Here is a 16,117-nt window from a genome sequence, read left to right on the forward strand (position 1 = left end):
GGAGGCTGAGGCATGAGAATCGCTTGAACCAGGGAGGTGGAGGCTGCAGTGAGCTGAGATTGTGCACTGCATTCCAGCCTGAGTGACAGAGTGAGACTCTGTCTCCAAGGGGGGAAAAAAATGGATTTAAAAAAAACCTACCTGAGAGTGGGTAATTTATGAAGAAATTATGAAGAGGTTTAATTGACTCACAGTTCTGCAGGCTGCACAAAAAATATGTCCAGGGAGGCCTCAGGAAACTTACAATCATAGCAGAAGGTGAAGGGGAAGTAGGCATGTCTTTACATGGCAGTAAGAGAGAGAAACAGAGCAAAAGGGGAAGTGCTACATGCTAGAATTCCTGAGAACTCACTATCACACAAACAGCTAGAGGGAAATCCACCTCCGTGATCCAGTCACCTCCCACCAGGTCCCTCCCCCAAATTGGAAATTACAATTTGACATGAGATTTGGGTGGGGACACAGAGCCAAACCATATCATTCTACCCTGGCACCTCCGAAGCCTCATGTCCTTCTCACATTTCAAAAGACAATCATGCCTTCCCAACAGCCCCCCAAAGTCTTAATTTATTCCAGCATTAACTCAAAAGTCCAAGTCCAAAGTCTCATCTGAGGCAAGGCAAGTCTCTTCTGCCTATAAGCCTGTAAAATAAAAAACAAGTTAGTTACTTCCAAGATACACTGAGGGTACAGGCATTGGGTAAATAGACCCAATTTCAAGAGGGAGAAATTAGCCCAAACAAGAACTACAGGCACTGCAGTCCCCATGCAAGTCCAAAACCCAGCAGGGCAGTCATTAAGTCTTAAAGTTCCAAAATAATCTCCTTTGACTCCATGACTCACATCCAGGCCACACTGATGCAAGGGGTGGGCTTACAAGATTTAGGCGGCTCCACCCCTGTGGCTCTGCAGGGTACAGCCCTCACAGCTGCTTTCATGGGCTGACACTGAGTACCTACAGCTTTTCCAGGAACACAGTACAAGCTCTCGGTGGATCTGTCATTATGGGATCTGGAGGATGGTGGCTGTCTTCTCACAGCTCCACTAGGCAGTGCCCCTGTGGGGTCTCTAGCATCACATACTCTCTGCACTGCCCTAGCAGAGGTTTTGCATGAGGGCTCCATCCTTGCAGCAGACTTCTGCCTGGACATCCAGGCATTGCCATACATCCTCTGAAATCTAGGCACAGACTCAACTTTTGCCTTCAGCACACCTGCAGGCCCAACACCATGTGGAAGCCACCAAGGCTTGAGGATTGCACCCTCCAAAGCAATAGCTTGAGCTGTACCTTGGCCCCTTATAGCTACTGCTCAAGCTGGAGCAGCTGGGATGCAGGGTGCTATATCCTGAGGCTGCATAGAGCAGCAGGGTCCTGAGCCCAGCCCACAAAACAATTTTTCCCTTCTAGACCTCCAGGCCTGTGATGGGAGGGACTGCTGTGAAGGTCTCTGAAATGCCCTGAAGGGATTTTCCCCTATTGTCTTGGCTATTAGCCTTCGGGGCTTCTTTACTTATGCAAATTTCTGCAGCTTTGAGTTCCTTCTCAGAAAACGGGTTTTTCTTTTCTACCACATGCTCAACCTGCAAAGTTTCCAAACTTTTATGCTCTGCTTCCCTTTTAAATATAAGTTCTAGTTTCTGGTCATTTCCTTGTTTTTGCAAATGAGCATAGGCTTTTAGAAGCAGCCAGCCCACATCTTGAATGCTTTGCTGCTTAGAAATTTCTTCCACCAGATGCCCCAAACTATCTCTCTCAAGTTCAAAGTTCCACAGATCTCTAGAGCAGGAACACAATGTTGCCAGTCTCTTTGCTAAAGCATAGCAAGAGTGACATTTACTCTAGTTTCCAGTAAGTTCCTCATCTCCATCTGAGACCTACTCAGCGTGGACTTCACTGTTCATAGCACTATCAGCATTTTGGTCACAACCATTCCACAAGTCTCTGGGAAGTTCCAAACTTTCCCTCATCTTCCTGTCTTCTTCTGAGCCCTCCAAACTGTTCCATACTCTGCCCATTATCTGGTTCCAAAGTTGCTTCCACATTTTCAGGTATCCTTATAGCAGTGCCCCACTTCTCTGGTGCCATTTTTCTGTATTAGTTTGTTCTTACGTTGCTATAAAGAACTACCTGAGACTGGGTAATTTATGAAAAAAAGAGGTTTAATTGACTCCCGGTTCCACAGGCTGTACAGAAGCCATGGCTGATGAGGCCTCAGGAAACTTACAGTGATGGTGGAAGGTGAAAGGGAAGCAGGTGCACCTTCACATGGTGACAGGAGAGAGAGAAAGAAGGGTGAAGTGTTACACCCTTTTAAGCAATTGAATCTCGAGAGAACTCACTCACTGTCATGAGAACAGCAAGGGGGAAATCCATCCCCATGATCCAGTCACCTTTCACCAGGTTCTCCCCCAATGCTGGGAATTACAATTCAACATGAGATTTGGGTGGAGACAGAGAGCCAAACCATGTTGGCTGGCTTAGAAGTTTGCTGCTGATCTGAGTTCGAGTTCTGTCATGATAGATAGATGGATGAGAAGGCTCTACCTTCCTTAATGCCTGAGGGTCAAGAGTTCCATCTTTGGGCAGGAAGAAGCAAGCATGTCACTCCTCCAGTATTCTCTACTCTTCTTTCTCCCCTGCCTCCCCCAGTGCCATGTCAGGCTGCAGAGCAGTGATGGGCTCTGTAAGGTGATCTTGAATGGTTGTAAATGGCAGACCTTCAAATAAATACCAGTGATAATGATGACGATGATGATGGAAAGGATGTTGGGATCTGATACTTGGTGTCTTCTGCATGCTGGTTTCTGTTTTAAGTGCTTTGTGTGTTAACCCGTTTGATCCTTACAGCAATCCTATGAGCAGGACTGCTCTTATTGCCATTTTACAGATCAGGAAATTAAGGCACCAAAAGGTGAAGTAACTGTCTCAAGTTCACACAGTATGGAGTGTTCAGCCAGGCAGCTCCCGGGACTGGCTACAGTGTTTGGGAAGCACAGCTGGCCCAGTGCCTCTGTTTCCTGGTCCGTGAAGTGGGAAAAGAGCCTTCCTTACCTCTTTCCAGACTCAGTGTTCTTAAGTGAGAATGATGAGACTGGAGACCAGTGACAAAGGCTATCATGCAGTGGTTTGCCCAGCGGTCAAGGGCATCCTTGCCTGCCACATGCTGGCTTTGATCTTGAACATGCAACCACTCAGGGCCTCTGCTTCTCACACGCAAAATAGAGTGATGATAGTGATCCATGCTATGGCATTGCTATAAAGATGACACGAGTTGATGCCTACAAGTGCTTGTTGATGGAGCAGAGCACACTGCATTGCATGTCTGGTTATTGTTGACATTAAGCCCTGCATGTGTTGTGTTATGTGCCCAACACGTCATTTCCATGAGCCTTCATTTTGGTTATCTGTTAGATGGAAGTCCAAAATGATAATGGTGTTTATTTTGCTCATGAATCTGCAGCTTGGCTCAGCTGGGTGGTTCTCCCATGCAGTCTTGCATGGCAGCTTAGCATGATGGTGACAGAGTAGCCAGACTACTGACTTGGCAGCTCAGGGACCTAGGAGTGTGTCCCAAGAAAGAGAGCCTCCTGTGGCCTTGCATCCAGAGTCCATATTCTATTTATCTGTGAGGCTCTAGGGCCAGTTCACATTCAAGGGGACAGCATTTAGGGTCCACTTCGTAATGGAAAGAAGCATGTAAGAAATAGAGACTGAAAGTCCCACAGTCTGCCATCTGCTAACTGGAGACTTGAGAGCTAGGAGAGCTGGTGGTGTAAGTTATAGTCTGTATTAGTTCATTCTCACACTGCTATAAGGACATACCCAAGACTGTGTCATTTATAAAAGAAAGAGATTTAATTGACTCACAGTTTGCAGGGTCAGGGAGGCCTTAGAATACTTATAATCATGGCGGAAGGGGAAGCAAATATGTCCTTCTTCACATGGCGGCAGCAAGGAGAAGTGCAGAGTGAAGCAGGGGAGCATGAGGGGAGCCCCTTATAAAGCCATCAGATCTCGTGGGGACTCACTATCATGAGAACAGCATGGAAGTAACCACCCCCATGATTCAATTACCTCCCACCGAGTCCCTCCCATGATATGGGGATGATGAGATTTGGGTGGGGACACAGCCAAACCATATCAGAGTCCAAGTCCAAAGGCCTGAGGACCAGGAGAGCTGATGCTATAATTTATGGTTTGACTGCAGGAGACTGATGTCTCAGCTTGAACAGTGAGTCCAAGTGAGTGAATTCTTTCTTACTCATCCTTTTGTTCTATTCAGGCCTTTGACTGGTTGGACAATGCCCACCCACTTTGGGGAAAGTAGTCTGCTTGACTCAATTTACCAATTCAAATGCTAATCTCATTCAGATACACTCAGAACAATGTTAACCAGATATGTGAGAACCCTGTGGCCCAGTCAAGCTGACAAGAATTAACTGTCCCACCATGGCAGGCCTGCCGTGTTCTAGGCTCTAGGACGGGTCCCAGGCACACAGAGGTGAGCAAGGCAGGCATAGTCCCTGCTCCCACCGAGCCTCCCACCTCACCTGCCTCTGTCAGGTAGGCAGACACCCAGCAAGCCTTAATGTCGGAGGAACTGGGTACTGGGGCAGGGGTACTGCCTGGGGCACTGAGCCTGCACCCTGTGGCAGAGCTTGATTGAGAAACTGAGCAAGGCTCATTTTGCCCAGAGCTTGGAAGGAGGGAGGAGCTGGAAGCATAGGCAGGCCCTTGGCCATGGAGGACTTCAAGGCTGGCAAGGAGCCTGGACCTGATTGTGAAGGCCGTGGGAGCCGTGGGGGAGCATGGGGCAGCGGCTCAGCCTTAGGCTGGGCTTCACGGATCACACCCCCCGAGTTCTCCCTTGCCCCCTCCCAACAGCATGAGGTGTGCCAACACTCAGGAGATGCCACTTCCCTACCCTCTCCTCATGGTGGGTCCCAGGGAGGAGACACAGTCCTGCCCTAGTCCCTGTGCCCTGAGACTCTGAAGTCACTGCTTAGTCCTTGTGGCGAGGGCCTGGCCTTCTCTCACACCCCCGCTCCTCTTGTGACCACAGTCCTCATGAACCGGACGTCTGGGCAGTGCCCAGTCCTGCTGGGGAAGCCTCGCTCCAGGCTGCCTTTCAGTGACCCAGGCCCCATGGGCCTTTTGCCATTGGCCTTAAGTGCCCTCAGCTCTGAATTCCTCAGTGCCTAAGCAGCACGGGAAGTGCCTTCTCTCCTCCCTTGTCCCACGGGGGCACCTGAGAGGGCCACTGTGTCCTTATGCCCGATGCCCATGAGAGATGCTAGCTCCTGGGGAGCTCCTGAGACCATGCGCCTTGGATTGGAACCTGGGCTCGTAGCTCTGTGTCCTCTGTGTATGCACCGCTGCACACATGCCTGGCCTGCCCAAGGCCCTTGGGGTTGCTGCATTAGCTACACGGGGCTGCGAGGCTGAGGGTCCACTGCTCCTAGGAGCCAGCCAGGACCGTCACAGATTTTCAGGTGGCTTCCACGAGTCAGGCTCCTTGTCCCACATCCCCAGGGCATGCCAGCTTCAGGATCTGGAACTTTTAATGTCTTCACAAACAAAACGCAACATGTCATTCCAGTTTTATCTCATCCAGGACTGTTCATAGACCTTTAACACATGATGATGTCACTGCCATCCAATTGTTTCCATCCTTTCTGAAGCCCCCAAATCCCCTGCAAATCCAGCCCTGCTCAGTGCCAGCCCCTGCAGGGGCCCCACCCTCCAGGGGCCCCCAACTTCACGGAGAGATGAGTCACTCATCCTAAGCAAGAGGGACAGTTTGGAGGTATTAGGGATGTGCCCTGGGGGCACAGGGCAAGGGCAGCTCCTCAGCGTAGCTGGAGGGATCCAGTGCTCTGCCAATCTGCAAGAGGGCAGGGTGGGGGCCTGGGCAATCAAGGCACCCCAGAGGGGCATGCAGGGGCCCTGCCTCCGGGCAGGGCACATGGCTTTCTAGGATGCCATGCCTGGAGCCCTCCAGCCAGGCCAGGTGGGCAGGACCTCGTGCTCTGGTGGTGAGGGTGCATCTAGCCCTTCTCGTCTGGCTCTAAGTCCCTTCAGATCGGGACCCCTTCTGTCTCTCTGTCGCTCTCATCCCGGGGCCTCTCACCTGGGTCCTTCCTGGCGTCCCCCTCCTGGTTCAGGCCTGCGCTGCCCTCCTGCCTGCGTGCCTGTGAATTGACTGTGGGTGTTACTGGGTGGCTGCCATCGTCATCACCAGCCAAAAAGCCATTTGGGTTGTTTTCAGAGCTGCTGTCAGGCTGGAACTTGGTTCACCCAGATACACAGAACATCTTCCCTGTCTAGAATTCAAGAGCATGTGGTTCCCGCCCCCTAACTACATAACCTCAGAGGGAAGGTGACTTTGGACGATGAGTCCAGGCCCTGAATGAGTCCGGAGCACTTGCACTTAACAAATGGGCGGACTCTTTCCAGTCCTGCCACAACCATCTTCAAGGCTGTTCCAGACCCACAGCGCCACAGGGTGGCCAGGCGGGAGATTGCAGGCCCCTCCTTCTTACTTCGTGGGCTGTGCCAACACTGGGCTTCCCTCCTCCTTTTGTTTCCAGCACTCACAGCTCACTTATCCCATCCATCAACTTATCTTCACGCATGTACACGTGCCAGAGAGCTGGTTCTTACTGAGGCCTGCCTTCTCCTGTCCCCAAGGAACATACTGCCTAGTTACTGAATCAGAACCCACATGTGAAAATTTAATAGGGCACAGGAGATAAACAACAAAACTCGGTAGCAATGCCAGAAAAGGTATTAGGAAAACGTGACTGCGGGTAGCAGTTGCAGGGTGAGTGCCACTGCGAGGCAGCAGCATGGGACAGCGTGTTCTTGGGGGCTCTGGAGAAGAGCTGGGATTCTGTGATGCTTGGAAGGGTGGATGTGGCCAAGTGAGACATGGAGTGGGGGCCATCTCAGAGGTATAGGGGGGACACTATATCCACCTGGCGCCAGGGTTTGGCTGGGTTGTGCAGTGAGAGAAGAGTTGGGCACAGTAGCTTATGCCTGTAATCCCAATACTTTGGGAGGCCAAGGCGGGCAGATCACTTTAGGTCTGGGGTTCTAGACCAGCCTGGCCAACATGGCAAAACCCCATCTCTACTAAAGACACAAAATTAGCCAGGCGTGGTGGCGTGTGCCTGTAATCCCAGCTACTTGGGAGGCTGAGGCGGGAGAATCACTTGAACCGGGAGGGGGAGGTTGCAGTGAGCTGAGATCACGCCTCTCTACTCCAGCCTGGGTGACAGAGTGAGACTCTGTCTCAGAAAAACAAACAAGCAAACAAAAGAGTTGGGAAGTATATTCATTTGCTGGGGCTGCATGACGATGCTGCATTTAGACAACAGCAGTGTACTGCTTCCCAGTTCTGGAGGCAGAAGTTTCAGATCTGAGTGTTGGCAGGGTTGGCTTCTTCTGAGGCCTCCCTCCTTGGCTTGTGGATGACTGTCATCTTCCCATGTCTGCACATGGTCTTCCTCTGTGTGCCTGTGTCCCAATCTCCTTATAAGGACACCAGTCCTATTGGATTAGGACCCACTCTAGTGACTTCATTTCACCTCTTTAAAGACCCTATATCCCAGTACCGTCCCGTTCTCAGGCATGGGGATTGGGGCTTCAATATGAACTTGGAAACAGCGCTCAGCCCATCACAGGAAGATGCAGAGTCAGGCTGCGGAGGCCTAGAAAGGCTGTGGGCTTCACTCGTGGGGCATGGATGCCTTGCTGGGAGCTGCCTCAGTACAGGTGAGAGCTGTAGGACGGTGGTTTGTGGGCAGAGGAGCTTGTGTGCAGAGAAGATGAGTATGTAGTGAGGGGACCAACAAGGGGCTTCCTGGATTAACAGACTTCAGGAACATTGATTCCAGGAGCTGGGAAGAGGTCACGGTGCTGGGCCACAGCCCTTGTTCCATCAGTGTCCAAGGTGGGCAGGCCAGAGAAGACTGGGGGCACTGTGCTGGTAGGTACCAGGCACCCCAGGGAGGGTGGGCATCCATGGAAACAGGGCTGGATAATACAATTCTCAATCATTCCGAATGCCCCTCATGGGCGTGGCCTCACCGCATCCCTGCAACCACCCCGGGAGGTGGGCAGCATCGCTGGCCTAGTTTACAGATATCAGATCAGAGCATTGGCAGTCCCAGTCATAGCAACTGGGCTGGCCCTCCTTTTGCTTCCTGGGCTTTCTCTGCCGTGACGGCTTCCTCCCTGCAGTGTCCCTGGCTTCCCTGGCCCTGGGCATTGTGGCATCAGTGCTGGATGCCCATGTTCCTTGGTGTGTTATTAACATTTGACCTGCTTCCTGGACCCTCCCCAGCAGACCTTGTGTATGACGGTCCAGGTCATGACGACAGTAATACAGCTAGCTTTTCATGCATACCTGCTAGTGCTGGCTTTAAACATGAAGCCCGTCCTCAGCATCTGCTGTATGCTGGCCACCTCTGAGTGAGGGCAGTGGGACCACGACAATGAGTGGGGGGAGGGGTAACAGCCCTCTGAACCAGGTGCTGTTCTAGTCCTCATTTTACAGCGAGGAAACTGAGGCACAGTGAGGTAACTGAGTCACAGCGAGGCAAAGTTTCTTGGCCAGGGTGATACAGCTGATAAGAGATGGAGCCAGGATTCAAACCCAGACAGCCCAGGTCCTCTACGGATCCTGCAGCGTGCCCAGTCAGGTGGGGGAGGTGGATGCATCATTAGTTGGCCAAGATGAGCAGCGTGGGGCCCTTGGGTGGCACAGCAAGGGGGCTGCTCCCAGGTGAGCAGGAAGAGGGTACCTGACCCATGTTGGAGGATAAGCAGGAGTCTCCCAGGCCATGGGGTGGTGCCGGGAGGGGGAAGAAAGGGCACGTGGGGCTGAGAGAGCTGCACCTGTATGGACTCTGGGGCCTGAGAAGTCTGGGCGTGAGTTTCACTCCAACCCCCGCTTTCAAAAGAGGCTGCGAGGCCAGGTGCAGTGGCTCACGCCTGTAATCCCAGCACTTTGGGAGGCTGAGGCGGGCGGATCACGAGGTCAGATCGAGACCATCCTGGCTAACATGGTGAAACCCCATCTCTACTAAAAAAAATACGGAAAAATTAGCCAGGCGTGGTGGCAGGTGCCTGTAGTCCCAGCTCCTCAGGAGGCTGAGGCAGGAGAATGGCGTGAACCCGGGAAGCAGAGCTTGCAGTGAGTGGAGATTGTGCCACTGCACTACAGCCTGGGTGACAGAGCGAGACTGTGTCTCAAAAAAAAAAAAAAAAAAAAGATGCTGCGAGAACTTAGAATCTGCTGACCCTGCTCTGTCAGCAACACAACGGTGGTCCCTCTTGCCCCAGTCTCCTGCCATACAAAATGGGCCCCTAGGAATCGGCAGTGGCCCAGGAAGCAGGACTGAGCCCAGCTCTGAGAGCCGGTGTCCCAGGCACACATAGCTGAGGTCTCCCATGTGCAGGGGTGCCCTGGGATGTGGACCAGTAGCCGCTATTCGACACCTGCCTGCTCCCCTAAGGGCATCCCCCACTGGGTCCCTGTAATGTGCCAGCCCTCCCAGCAGCTCTCTAGGGAAGCAACACTCCCATTTTGCAGACGAGGAAAGCAAGGCTCAGCAGAGTTAGGTCGTGTGCCCAAGGTTTCAGTGAGTGGAAGTTTGCCGCAGGTCCATTGTCGGGCCGGCCGGCTTCAAAGCTGCGCCTTCAGGTGCTAATTTCCTCCTCCTTCCACCCCTGTTGTCCTCTTGGGTTCACCTGTTTGTCAATGAACTTTCGTTTTCTTGTAAGTTCTGTAGCTGCTACCAGTTGGATGAGGGAGAAATCACCTGGTGGAGTGGATGGGTAATAAGGTGTGACGCGGGAGGCCAGCGTGTTCCTGGCTCTGCTGGTAACTTGTGTGGCCTTGAACTATTCCCCTCCCCTTTCTGGACTTATGGAAGGCTGTGGCTGGGACTTGCCCATCTCCGCGTGCCCTCCTGCTTCATGGTGTCTGATTTGGAGAGGCAGAGAGGGAAGACGGGAGCATTTCCGTTTCCCATGGGCTGATATTTGCTCTCAAAAGAACACAACCCACCATCCAGCCAAAGAAAGCCTCATTCCACCTCCCATCCAAAAATAAAGATGGTAGAGAAATAAGCAACAGTGGCCTTTTTCAGGGAACCAGAAATAGTCTCCCGGGCTCCCCGCTCTGGCTTCCGGAGTCTTCATTCTGTCTCTATTCTGAGAGAAGAGCTGCTGGCGCCACCACTGCGAGCTTCTCGTGATTGACAGGGAGGAACCCCTGCTGTCGCTGTCCCTCAGGCAGGCAGAAGGGGCTTGTCTGCTGGTACCGAGATGGTGGGGGTGCACCTGGGCACCACCTGCCAGTGGAGACAGGCGGGCCTGGTTGCTTCCCAGCCTCATGCGCTGCTGGAGCATTCTCAGGCTGGGTCCAGTTCGTGCGTCCGAAGAGCAGCAGGTTGGGCCTTTGCACTGGCTGTTCCCTGTGCCTGGTTGCGCCTCCCCCAGATATGCAGCCCCCCCTGGCTCCCTCCCCCCGTCTTTGGAAGGTGCCCCTCACCATGCTGTTCAAATCGCATACCCCACCTCTGCCAACACCCCCGGCACCCCCATTTTGTGCTATATGTTTCCCTGCCAGCTCTGGCCAGCTATACATTTCACTTACCTCTCTAGACTGTTGTCTGGGTCCCTTCCGCCAGAATGGAAGCTCCTCAAGGACAGGGATGCTTCCGTTTTATTTATTGCTATATTGTTAGCTCCTGGAATCTAGTAGAGGCTCAACATTCTTTTTTGTTGGTGAATGGTTGTTGGAACAGTAGTACTCTGTGTTTCTTATTTACTCCGACTTCATGGATGTGTCAGGATGCTTTTGGCTACCAGAAACTGACTCAAGCGGTGCAGACATTGCAGCCTGCCACGCCCAGCAACCCAAGCGGGGCAGCTCAGGATGCAAAACAGTCTGCGGCCACTGAGAGATGGAGTCCCTCCTAGCATGTGCTCTGTGGGCTCAAGACTGCCTTCAGCAAAGGCTGGTGCCTGAGTTTGGAATACGAGCTCATCCTAGCAGTGTGGCTGGGCGGGTCTGAGTTGAGCCCCCACCCCATGCCAGAGCAGGAGTGGTCCAGGCAGCCGGTGTGTCTGCCGCTCAGAGTGTGGTCAGCAAGCTCCAGACTGGGATGAATAAACAAGAATGACCGTGCAGACCTCCCTGCTTTCCTGGCCACCCAATTCCTGCTCCTACCTAGGCTGCTGTCTTATGCACCAGAGCCTGGGATTTCAGAAGGGTATGGGGCTGTCTGGCCTGATACTGGATGTGGCCCGTTCTTTGGAAATGTCTTGTTCTTGCATTTCATCTGGACTCCAGACATCTCTGGAGGAAGATGGGCTCCCCTTGTTCCTTCTCTGACTTCACCGTGGACCCAGTGGAGATGGGGAACAAGACTTAGTGCGTGTATAGGGAGGACTAGAGGAGACCGTGGTTGTGAAGCATTTACTTAGCTCAGTGTCCTGCAGAGAGCAAGCACTCTGGATGACAGCTACTGCTACTAGTTTTTTTCCCCCTGTAATTTATTGATATAATTTATGTATCATATATTTACCTTTTTTTTTTTCTTTTTGAGATGGAGTTTCACTCTGTTGCCAGGCTGGAGTGCAGTGATGCGATCTAGGCCCACTGCAACCTCCGCCTCCCAGGTTCAAAGGATTCTCCTTCCGGAGCCTCCCCGAGTAGATGGGATTACAGGCATGCACCACCACACCCAATTAATTCTTGTATTTTAGAGACGGGGTTTCACCATGTTGGCCTGACTTCAGGTGATCGGCCCGCCTCGGCCTCTCAAAGTGCTGGGATTACAAGTGTGAGCCACCGTGCCCGGCCAAATTTACTTTTTTTAGGTGTACATCTAGTTCTGTAATTTTGATTATATTCACAAAATTATGCAGTCATCACTACTAATTCTAGAACATTTTCATCACCCCCAAAGGAATGTACTCATTTGCAGTCACTCCCAGCTCCTTCCTTCCCCAGCTTCTTCAACCATTAATCTCTTTTTTGTCTCCATGGATTTGCCTGCTCTGGACATTTCAGATAAATGAAATCTGTATTACAGTATGTAGCCTTTTGTGTCTGGCTTCTTCCTTTTAGCCCGGTGTTTTCACGGTTCTTCCATGTTGTAGCATGTCTCAATACTTTGTTCCTTTTCATGGCTGAGTAATATTCCATTGTGTGGGTAGACCACATTTTGTTTATTCTTTCTGTAGTTGATGGGCTTCCGGATTGTTGCCCCATTTGGACTATGATGAGTAATGCTGCTGTGAACCATTTTTAGGATTTTGTGTGGACATATGTTTCCATTCTCTTGGGTATAAGAAGTGGAATTGCTGAATCATATGGTCACTCTGTTTAACTGTGTGAAAAACTGCCAGACTGTTCCCCAAGCAGCTGTACCGTTTCTCTGTTCCCACCAGCAATGGATGAGGGTTGGAATTTTTTCCATACCCTCAGCAACACTTGTTACTGTTGGTCTCTTTTATTGTAGTCATCCTGGTAGGTGTCAAGTGGTGTCTCATTGTGGTTTTGATTTGCATTTCCCCGATGGCTAATAATGTGCTCATTGGCCATTTGTATGTCTTATTTTGAGAACTTTCTGTTCAAATCCTGTGCCCATTTTTAAATAGAGATATCTTTTGATTGTTCAGTTGCTGATAATGCTTTATATATTTTGGATACGAGACCCTTCTCATGATTTGCAAATATTTCCCCCCATTCTGTGGGTTGTCTTTACGTTTTCTGTATAGTGCTCTTTGAAGCGAAACATTTTACATTTTGATGACGCCCAATTTATTCTATTTTTCCTTGGGTTGCTTTTGCTTTTAGTGTCCTATCTAAGAAGGCATTGCCTAATTCACGGTCATGAAGGTTCACACCTATGTTTTCTTTTAAGAGTTTTGTAGTTTTAGCTGTTATAATGAGAGCATGATCAGTTTTGAATTAGTTTTGTGTATGATGTGAAGTAGGGTTCCATCTTCATTCTTTTGCATGTGAATATCCAGTTGTCCAAGCACCATTTGTTGAAACGAATATTCTTTCCGCCCCTTGAATTGTCTAGGCACCCTTGTAGAAAATCAGTTGAGCATAGATGCACAAGTTTGTTTCCAGATTCTCTGTTCTATTCCATTGATCTTTATGTCTGTCCTTATGCTGGTACCACATTGCCTCAATTACTCTAGCTTTGTAGTAAGTTTTGTAATGAGGAAGTGTGAGTCCTCCAACTTTGTTTTTCTTTTTCCAGATATTTTAGTGGTCCTGAGTCGCTTGCATTTTCATAGGAATTTTAGGATCAGCTTTTCATTTCCTGCATAGAAAAGTTGTAGTTTTGATGGCTATCGTACTGAGTCTGTAGATCAATTTGGGAGTATTGCCCACTTAACAATATTGAATCTCCTATTAATGAACTTTGTGTATCTTTCCATTTATTGAAGTCTTTGATTTCTTTCAATGGTATTTTGTGGTTTTCAGTGTTTAAGTCTTACATTTATTTGTTAAATTTCTTTTTGATGCTTTTGTAAATGGAATTGTTTTCTTAATTTCACGTTTGGATTGTTCATTGCTGGGGTACAGAAATACAGTTGAGGCCAGGCATGGTAGCTCACACCTGTAATCCTAGCACTTTGGGAGGCTGAGGTGGGAAGATCATTTGAGCCGAGGAGTTTGAGACAAGCCTGGGCAACATAGTGAGACCCCTTCTCTACCAATTAGTTGGGTATGGTGGTGCAGTTGCTCAGAAGGCTGAGTGGGGAAGATCCTTTGAGCCTGGGAGGTTGAGGCTACAGTGAGCTGTGATCGTGCCACTGCACTCTAGCTTGGGCAACAGAGTGAGACCCTGTCTAAAATACATATATATATATATATTCTTTTTCTTCTTCTTCTTTTTTTGAGATGGAGTTTCGCTCTCATTGCCCAGGCTGGAGTGCAATGGCATGATCTCGGCTCACCTCAACCTCCATCTCCCGGGTTCAAGGGATTCTTCTGCCTTAGCCTCCTGAGTAGCTGGGATTACAGGCATGCACCACTACGCCCGGCTAATTTTGTATTTTTAGTAGAGACAGGCTTTCTCCATGTTGATCAGGGTGGTCTTGAACTCCCAACCTCAGGTTATCCGCTTGTCTTGGCCTCCCAAAGTGCTGGGATTACAGGCATGAGCCACCACACCAGACCCATAAATATCCTTTTTAAAAATTAAAAAGGTACAGTTGCTTTTCTTGTATCCTGCAACCTTGCTAAACTCATTTATTAGCTCTAATGGTTTTGGAGGTTTTTTAAATATGTGCATTCCTTGGGATTTTCTATGTATAAGATCCTATTATCTGCAAATAGAGATGATTTCACTTCTTCCCTTCCACTCTGTATGCTGTTTCATTTTTCTTGCCTACTGGCCGCAGCTAGAACCTCCAGTACGGTGTTAAATAGAAGTGGCAGAGGCAGACCTCCTTATCTTGTTCCTGATCTTAGGGGAAGTGTCTAGTCTTTCACTGAGGAGTCTGGGTTTTTCTAGAAGGTTAAAGAAGCTCCCTTACGTTCCTAGTTTGTGGAGTGTTCTTGCCATGAAAGGGTGTTAGATTTTTTCAAATGCTTTTTCTGCATCCATTGAGATGATCGTGTGGTTTTTGTCCTTTATGAATATGGTGTATTGCCTTGGTTGATTCTGTGTGTTGCGATTGCTATTGTTACGAGGTTTGCCACAGAGCAGACTAGCATGCTGTTAGGAACCCCTGGAGCCAGGGAGCTCCACGGGCACTTGTTCTGCGAGGGAGGCTGTAGTCAACAGCAGGGGCCTGAGAGTCAGATGGTGCAGGTATGACCTCCTGGCTGTACCACTGGCTCACTGTGGAACTCTATGCAGGGAAATGCCACCTCTGTGCCCTAGTTTCCTCATCTGTAAAATTCTAAGGGACAGGAGTGCTTCCTTGTGGGGTTCTTATGAGGGTAAATGAGTTACTGTGTAACTACGTGGAACAGTGTCTGGCATGGAACACATGCAGTGTTTTGAGACATTGGCTACTGGCCACTAGTGACATTATGTAAAAGCTTGGATGGGCCAGGCTAGGGAGGGACAGTTGAGGGGGGCATTGAAATCTGAAAGCCAAGCTGATTCACCTGCTTTAAAAACTCTGAGGGCCGTAGGGAGCCTGGAAGCTCTTACAGGAGGTGGCCTGTTTGACCCCAGCAGCCTCCAGATCTTCCTGTGGGAGGAGGGGCCAAGGGTGGAGCCCAGGCTGGTGAGCGCCCGTCTGAAGCCTGCCTACGGCAGAACCCTCCAGTTCATTCAGGCCTGAGCACCATATCCTTTGGGACTGGGTTGCAGGGGCTGTGTGTTTGCAGCAAGGAGGCTTTTGCACAGACTGCTTCCTCCCTTGACAGCCATGGAGGGCCTGCCAGCCCTCACAGCATTCCCACCCGGCCTGGGGCCTTGTTTGGAAAATGGCTTTCAGCTGAGCACCAGCTCCCCCACCCGCCCCCGGCCCTGACTTTCCTGACTTCCCCTGTCCTGGGCTGCCAGGTGAGCCTGGCTCCTTGTCCTGGCTCTGCCGTTGATCACTGTATGACCTTGGGGCCTCTGTTTCTGCACACTGTCAGGGACTGCTGCCGATTGAATAGGCCTCTGTGCAGAGGGCCTGCATCACTGTCTGCCGGGGGCTGGGGAAACACAGGCTCCAGACCACCCTCCCAGTGCCCCAGAGAAACTGCAACCCCCCAAATCTTTCTGTTTGGAGTTTAGACTGTGAGGGTAGGAGTGAGGGAAAAGGGGAATGAGGATGAGGAGGGAGATAAAAGCACTTTTATATGCTCTGTGTAATTCTTGGCATTTGTTTTTATGAGATAAATGAGGCTGGATCTACCTTGATTTAATGTCCTGACCTCCTAGCCAGCCAAGTAGCTAGCAGCTCGAGACAGGCCGCCTCGCTCTGTTTACTTTTGGTTTGGTTTCCAAGCCTGTGGGTGGCAGACCGCCCCCGCCCCACTCACGCTCAGCCTTTCCTGGCCCCTGTGCCCTGAAGTACAGGGTGGTCCCACCTCTGTGGTCTTATCAGGGAAGGGGAACAATGACAAGAAAC

The 16,117-nt window shown here is 50.5% G+C and overlaps 1 protein-coding gene across 1 annotated transcript in view; it reads left to right on the forward strand.

Annotated features, from left to right (window-relative positions):
* ITPK1 (inositol-tetrakisphosphate 1-kinase) overlaps positions 1-16,117 on the forward strand; it is a 179,191-nt gene that overhangs the window by 139,434 nt on the left and 23,640 nt on the right. The gene's annotated exons all lie outside the window — the stretch shown is intronic.

This window comes from Mandrillus leucophaeus, unplaced genomic scaffold (genome assembly GCF_000951045.1).
Source record: "Mandrillus leucophaeus isolate KB7577 unplaced genomic scaffold, Mleu.le_1.0 Scaffold4, whole genome shotgun sequence".
NCBI classification, from domain to species: Eukaryota; Metazoa; Chordata; class Mammalia; order Primates; family Cercopithecidae; genus Mandrillus; species Mandrillus leucophaeus.